An 8649-nucleotide genomic window follows, 5' to 3' on the forward strand; every position below is an offset into this window, starting at 1 on the left:
GGGTGGGGTTCCACGAGTGTAGCACTTGGTTGGTCATACAGGGACTGTAGATGCTGCTTGTGGATGACGCTGGAGTTGTTGTCCGACGATTTCCCATACGTGCTCCACTGGACAAAAATCTGGTGACAGGTCAGACCAAGACAACATGTCGACACTCCGTAGACCACGTTCGGTTACAACTGTTGTGTGTGGGCGAGCGCTGTCCTGCTGGAAAACACGCACTTGGCATGCTGTTCACAAATGGCAGCACAACAGGTCGAATCACCAGACTGACGTACAGTTATGCATACATCGTCGCCTTGTCCCACGTCACGTAGGGTCTGCGTTACTCTTCTGGATCCTTCTCCTCCATAGTACTCTATCCATTGCCTCTTCCTTCTTCCATCCTTTCTCCCTTAGGTCCCCGGATATCTTATCCTTCCACCTCATCTTCGGTCTCCCTCTCCGTCTCGCTCCTTCAATCTTTATATCTTCAACTCTGTTTCCGATATACTCTTCCCCTTTTCTCTGCAAGTGTCCGTACCACCTTAGTCTGCTCTCTTGTATCCTTTACCCCACGGGTCCCACTTTCACAGCTCCTCTAACAAATTCATTTCTAAGCCTGTCCTTCCTTGTTACCCCACACATACACCTCAACATTCATTTCCGCCACTTCCATCTGTCTTTCCTGGCCATGTCTCTGCCCCGTATATCATAGCAGGCCTTACCACCGACTTCTACACTTTCTCTTTCAACCCAATGCTCACCTTCTTTTCACACAGCACTCCACTCATTTTCCTCCAGTTATTCCAACCGCAATTTATTCGGTGTTGTATCTCGCTTTCCAGCCCTCCATCCCTCTGTATGTACGATACGAGGTATTTAAATTTGCAGACCGATTTCATTTCATCATCCTGGATTTTGCAAGACCTCATCTGCACATCCTTCAGTGTTAAATATTCTGTAACACTTCTGACACTAAAAGTAACCGGGGTTTCTCTTTTCATGCTAGTCAATTGTCAGGATGAGCATTACTGCAGAGGACATTTGATTCTAAAGCATTATGTCAGGGTGGAAAACACCAAATAAATTACTTTTTCTCTCTTAACAACATGTGGGTAGGGTGGGTTCTTCCTTGGCTCGGGTATGAGGTAGAATGAAACAACATTTTTACATAAGATAACTTTTATTGAAAGTTTTGTGCAACTGTTTCCTTACTGTGTCGTTTGCGAAGCCCAGTTGACTGGAGACGCGCATCGTGCTGTGGCCCGTTTAATTATTGAGAACGAAATCGTGAATCGGATGGTGATACCTTGGATGTGGCGTCCCAGTGTTTCTCTTCTCTAAGCGGCCGCGTATGTCAGTGTTGTGCGTCGGCCAGCGGAGCGGCGCAGCGGGTGAAGGCCACTGTTCCGGACTCGAACAACGGACTCCCGCTTGCCAGTCTTCGGCTGTCAGATCTTCATCCCAGCTCACAGGCGACTGCAGATGTGAGGCCGTCTCCTTCCCGTCCTCACGAGTCACCCGGGTACGTAAAAATCAGACTTCAAATACCTTTTAACTTCTGTCTTCTCGCGCCGAGGCTGCTGCTTGCTATTCCATTACAGCGGCGGACATGGTGCGTCTGTGCATGATGTAGTCTCTTCTTGCATGACGGTCTTCAGCACCGAAACTGAACTGAAAACTACTACTACTCTTCTTGTAGGGCCCACTGCGTCTCGCGTATTTATTCACTTCAGTTCACTGGAAGTGAACGACTTCACAGTCATTGCCTCTTCTGTCACGTTGAAAAGCTTCTCGAAGAACCTTTTTAACGTCGATCATTGGCTCTTGGAATGTAGGCGAGGACCTTTGATCACATGTGACAACTGAGAAACACGTGAGCCGGTCGGGCGATGCTATGATGGCTGAATCGACAGCGTCCGCTTATGTGGGGAGGGCGATGGCTTCTCCTAAACTTGCTGACTTGCAAGCGGTCATTGCCTCTGCTGTTCTGCCTGCTGTTTGCCATTGTGTAGTTCTTCTAAACTAAACTAAGTTTTTCATTTATTTTCTAATTTATTTACCTATCTTAAGTACCACTCAACAATTCTGACTTTGTCCTGCTAATTTTCATCCCTCTTTCTTCTAGTGCCTTCCTCCAATCCTGCAGCTTTTCCTCAAGTCTGTCGATGCTCTGCTCACAAAGAACCACATCATCCGCAAACATCATATCCCACGTTTTGCCATTCGTGCACCCAGGTTCGTCGTTGAGTACACCGTCGCAGACGCTCCTGTCTGTGATCCAGTTAGGATGCGTGGGAAAACACACACACACACACACACACACACACACACACACACACACACACCTTCAGCGAAATCCGCCATCCCTAGTAAAGATTAAACGTCTCAAGTCTTGCCTTTCACTGAATATCCGATTCGCCATCCATAGAATCCGCAGTGTAGGATCTCCTACGCGTGCAGGTGAGAGAGGGAGCGCGTATCGGGGTCGGGGATCGTCGGTGAGTCCTCTGCCGCTGGAACGGTGACCGCTTTGCGCGCAGCCGGCTGTCGCTGCGATAAACTCCCTGCCAAGGCCACCGCGGGCGCGCGTAAGCCGGCGGGAATAGAGCTGACGCGAGAGCTGCCCTGTGGCTCTGCGGCCACCGCCTGCCAGTCTGGCCTACCTCCGCCTATCGCCACGGCAAGTGGCGGCGCGCCGGCGGAAAATAGACCCGTGAGAGGGGGCGAGCCGCATGTGCGCCGCTGCTGACGCGTTCGCCGGCGCTCGCTGCCCGCGTGCAGAATGGCCGTCATTACGAAGACTTGGCAGTCATTACGGCGCCGGAAGGGACCAATCAGCGGCCGCGGATGCTCCAGCCTCCGCAGCCGTCGCGACTTTTGCCGCGTTCTCCTGCAGAAATGCGCTTCGCTGCGGCAGTTCCGGACCGTAATTCTGCTCCGTAAATACACGTGTTACCCGTTTCCTTTGAAGGACATCACTCATTCACTGTTCTCTCTGCTAGAGGCGCCTCTTTACGAACCACTTAGCATTTTAAGAAACATTTCCGTCCTTTTTTTTTTAAATATAGCCTCCAATGATATAATTTATGTACAGTAAGAGTAACAGTAAGCAGCCCGCGCATCTGGGTTGTTTCATATTTCATGTTATACACAACTGGTCATTAAAATTGCTACACCACGAAGATGACGTGCTACAGACGCGAAATTTAACCGACAGGAAGAAGATGCTGTGATATGCAAATGATTAGCTTTTCAGAGCATTCACACAAGGTTGGCGCCGTTGGCGACACCTACAATGTGCTGACATGACGAAAGTTTCCAACCGACTTCTCATACACAAACAGCAGTTGACCGGCGTTGCCTGGTGAAACGTTGTTGTGATGCCTCGTGTAAGGAGGAGAAACGCTTACCATCACGTTTCCGAATTTGATAAAGGTCGGATTGTAGCCTATCGCGATTGCGGTTTATCGTATCGCGACATTGCTGCTCGCGTTGGTCGAGATCCAATGACTGTTAGCACAATATGAAACCGGTGGTTTCAGGAGGGTAATACGGAACGCCGTGTTGGATCCCAACGGCCTCGTGTCACTAGCAGTCGAGATGACAGGCATCTTATCCGCATCTTATATATATATATTTAATAATGAATAGGAAAATAGGAATGCGGGTAAGCTACTACAAACAGCATAGTGAACGCATTATTGTGGCCAAGATAGATACGAAGCCCGCACCTACTACAGTAGTACAAGTTTATGTGCCAACTAGCTCTGCAGATGACGAAGAAATTGAAGAAATGTATGATGAAATAAAAGAAATTATTCAGATTGTGAAGGGAGACGAAAATTTAATAGTCATGGGTGACTGGAATTCGAGTGTAGGAAAAGGGAGAGAAGGAAACATAGTAGGTGAATATGGATTGGGGGACAGAAATGAAAGAGGAAGCCGCCTGGTAGAATTTTGCACAGAGCACAACATAATCATAACTAACACTTGGTTTAAGAATCATGAAAGAAGGTTGTATACATGGAAGAACCCTGGAGATACTAAAAGGTATCAGATAGATTATATAATGGTAAGACAGAGATTTAGGAACCAGGTTTTAAATTGTAAGACATTTCCAGGGGCAGATGTGGACTCTGACCACAATCTATTGGTTATGATCTGTAGATTAAAACTGAAGCAAAAAGGTGGGAATTTAAGGAGATGGGACCTGGATAAACTAAAAGAACCAGAGGTTGTACAAAGATTCAGGGAGAGCATAAGGGAGCAATTGACAGGAATGGGGGAAATAAATACAGTGGAAGAAGAATGGGTAGCTTTGAGGGAGGAAGTAGTGAAGGCAGCAGAGGATCAAGTAGGTAAAAAGACGAGGGCTAGTAGAAATCCTTGGGTAACAGAAGAAATATTGAATTTAATTGATGAAAGGAGAAAATATAAAAATGCAGTAAGTGAAACAGGCAAAAAGGAATACAAACGTCTCAAAAATGAGATTGACAGGAAGTGCAAAATGGCTAAGCAGGGATGGCTAGAGGACAAATGTAAGGATGTAGAGGCTTATCTCAGTAGGGGTAAGATAGATTGAGAGGTACCCACATGCCTTGCTCATACTGTGGCATCAAGCAGTCAGGCCTGCAAGATGAGTGGTCTGCCAAGCGAGTGGATTCATTCTTATTTATCGAGTAACATGAACTCTAGTACTCACACTTAAGTTACCAGTTATCCTCCTATATGATTAATACGCAACGGAAACACGCATCTGACTACCAGTAATTTACAGAACTCTGACTGTACACTACGCACTGGCAATACCACATTTTCTTTTTGTCTTTTATTTAACGGCTTTTGTCAACACGTGGCCACCGCACTGAATACGAATGGCGCACACATTATAAATTCGGGACATTATGACAACATACAATTCCAAGGAAAAGTCCGCCAATCTTTTTCTTTTCACTATCTTATTTATTCCGATAAATTCTCTAACCTAAACACACAAATTCTACAACCTAAAACAATAACACGTGAGAAATTCCGCCCAGTGGGCCTGGCTTTACAATGGTGAATCTCTATATTATGGTCTCGTAATTATTTTTTAACGCTACAGTGCACTTTCTGGATAGGATGGCGGATCTTTTATTATACCTCACACTTCGACTCTCACAATCATCATCATGAAACTTTCCTCCAGATCGAGCGATACAGAAGGAACAAGCATAACCCACTAATCTTTTGAAACTACCTTGCTACTCTCCCATGCAAACCACACATACCCAAATTACATGACATACATCACACTACAACATGAAATACTACACTAAATAGTCACAACACTATCACTTTCCGCTTTCCCACTTCAATTAATATTTATGCCAGTTTCACACGACACTGCCCCACTTTGTAATTCTACTTTCCTACTATGAACTCTGGAGATATTTGCACGTCTTCCTGTGCAATGCAAGCCAAGTGGCGTTGCTGGATAGACGGCCGACTCACCTTGCTTCTCTCTCAGAGTTTGAATCTAGCGTCACACGGAATCATATTACACAATTTAACATTAAGAACATATTCATCACACACGCGAGTCCTCAACTGATACCATGGACGAGTACTTCTCTTTATCCTTTGTCTCATACACAGATTGAGACTCACACAGTACTCACCACGTGGAAGTACTCGTCTCTAATTTCAAGTCCTGCACACGCCATTTCTTAAATATTTCAACTTATGGTACAGACGCTATTTCTTAAATATTTCAACTTATTGTACACACGCTAGTAATTCAGCTTAACTTAAGCACACGGAAGTATTTCAACTTATTGCTACACGTGGTTTCATTGTGACCGTTGGTCACTTCCGAAGATCACTACAATCCCTTTAATATTACCTGCCTGACATTTAATTCTCCCCACAAAAGTTCCTGAAATAGAGAAATTAATATTTCAAACTACTCTTAACTATTCCACATGCATACCATGTCTCCACTCTTTCGTCATTACGGAGCACAACTAAAACAGGTCTTAACAGCACAAGATCCAGCGGCAGAGTGCCGAAACATGGCCGTTCTTGAGGTTCTCTCCCATCTCTGTCGAGGTGGGGGATGCACCTTGCTATCGTATTGGTCAGCCACATTTCAGGCGTTCAAAGCTCTGGTAAATTTCATCTCTTTGGTCCCACCAAAGGTGGCCAAAGGATCGACTCAAAGATGATCATATATCCACATTCACTATCTGCGGTTAGCAGACGACCATACATTCATTCATTTCACAGATCTCACCAAACTGGATGTAGGGATTTAATTTGTGGGAGTGCACATGTGATCAATTAAATAAATAAATTGTCATTCTTTCCCACACTGGTATCCGGCTTCGCTGTATTAATTGAAATTGAATTATTTTACAAAAAAAAAATGTGTTGTTCTGACAAAAATAATGAAGTATGTTGTACCTATTTTCAATGTCGGGCGGTACTGTACCCTTTCAAGATACTGCCTACAGGAAAATTAAAAAGACCTTTGGAGAAAAGAGAACCACTTGTATGAATATCAAGAGCTCAGATGGAAACCCAGTTCTAAGCAAAGAAGGGAAAGCAGAAAGGTGGAAGGAGTATACAGAGGGTCTATACAAGGGCGATGTGCTTGAGGACAATTTTATGGGAATGGAAGAGGATGTAGATGAAGATGAAACGGGAGATACAATACTGCGTGAAGAGTTTGACAGAGCACTGAAAGACCTGAGTCGAAACAAGGCCCCAGGAGTAGACAACATTCCATTAGAACTACTGACGGCCTTGGGAGAGCTAGTCATGACAAAACTCTAACATCTGGTGAGCAAGATGTATGAGACAGGTGAAATACCCTCAGACTTCAAGAAGAATATAATAATTCCAATCCCAAAGAAAGCATGGTGTTGACAGATGTGAAAATTACCGAACTATCAGTTTAATAAGTCACGCGAATTCTTTACAGACGAATGGAAAAACTGGTAGAAGCCGATCTCGGGGAAGATCAGTTTGGATTCCGTAGAAGTGTTGGAACACGTGAGGCAATACTGACCTTACGCCTTATCTTAGAAGAAAGATTACGGAAAGGCAAACCTACATTTCTAGCATTTGTAGACTTAGAGAAAACTTTTGACAATGTTGACTGGAATACTTTCTTTCAAATTCTGAAGGTGACAGGGATAAAATACAGGGAGCGAAACGCTAATTACAATTTCTACAGAAACGAGATGGCAGTTATAAGAGTCGAGGGGCATGAAAGGGAAGCAGTCGTGGGGAAGGGAGTGAGACAGGGCTGTAGCCTCTCCCTGATGTTATTCAGTCTGTATATTGAGCATGCAATAAAGGAAACAAAAGAAAAATTCAGAGTAGGTATTAAAATCCATGGAGAAGAAATAAAAACTTAGAGGTTCGCCGATGACATTGTAATTCTGTCAGAGACAGCAAAGGACTTGGAAGAGCAGTTGAACGGAATGGACAGTGTCTTGAAAGGAGGATATAAGATGAACATCAACAAAAGCAAAACGAGGATAATGGAATGTAGTCGAATTAAGACAGGTGATGCTGAGGGAATTAGATTACGAAATGAGACACTTAAAGTAGTAAAGGAGTTTTGCTATTTGGGGAGCAAAATAACTGATGATGGTCGAAGTAGAGAGGATATAAAATGTAGACTGGCAATGGCAAGGAAAGTGTTTCTGAAGAAGAGGAATTTGTTAACATCGAGTATAGATTTAAGTGTCAGAAAGTCGTTTCTGAAAGTATTTGTATGGAGTGTAACCATGTATGGAAGTGAAACATGGACAATAAATAGTTTGGACAAGAATAGAATAGAAGCTTTCGAAATGTGGTGCTACAGAAGAATGCTGAAGATTAGATGGGTAGATCACGTAACTAATGAGGAGGTATCGAATAGAATTGGGGAGGAGTCTGTGGCACAATTTGAAAAGAAGGAGGGACCGGTTGATGGGGCATGTTCTGAGGCATCAAGGGATCACAAATTTAGCATTGGAGGGCAGCGTGGAGGGTAAAAATCGTAGAGGGAGACCAAGAGATGAATACACTAAGCAGATTCAGAAGGATGTCGGTTGCAGTAAGTACTGGGAGATGAAGAAGCTTGCACAGGATAGAATAGCATGGAGAGGTGCATCAAACCAGTCTCAGGACTGAAGACCACAACAGCAACAGGTTCACTAATCGATAAAACTGGCCAGTGGGAACTGGACCTATTCCAGAGGATAAGGTATCTTTTAAAGTCGGCTCATATACAGACGAACAAAGATAGTAGTACCACATCCTGTGGTTGAAAGCGCTCTGACGTCTGGTTCAGAGTGTTGGACATTGAACCAGAAACGAAAGGAGAAGACGGAAGCTGTCGAATTGGACGGTTTACGGCGGAGAATGATAACTACCCAATGGATCGACTGAGGAATGACTACGTAAGAATAGAAGACGGATGCTGTGGAACCAGTCACACGTAGGACTCATGCGCGAGCACTGAGATGGTATGGACCTATCCGACGGGTGGAGGAACAACGATGGTCGCAGTGTTTGCTCATCAGGCTTCCGCCAGGGAGAATGAGCTAGGAAGGTAGAGGGCAAAGTGGAGGGGAACTATAGCCAAAGCCATGGAATGGAGAAGTCTATAGCAAGAAGATTGACAAAGTA

This window comes from Schistocerca serialis, chromosome 9, assembly GCF_023864345.2.
Source record: "Schistocerca serialis cubense isolate TAMUIC-IGC-003099 chromosome 9, iqSchSeri2.2, whole genome shotgun sequence".
NCBI lineage: Eukaryota > Metazoa > Arthropoda > Insecta > Orthoptera > Acrididae > Schistocerca > Schistocerca serialis.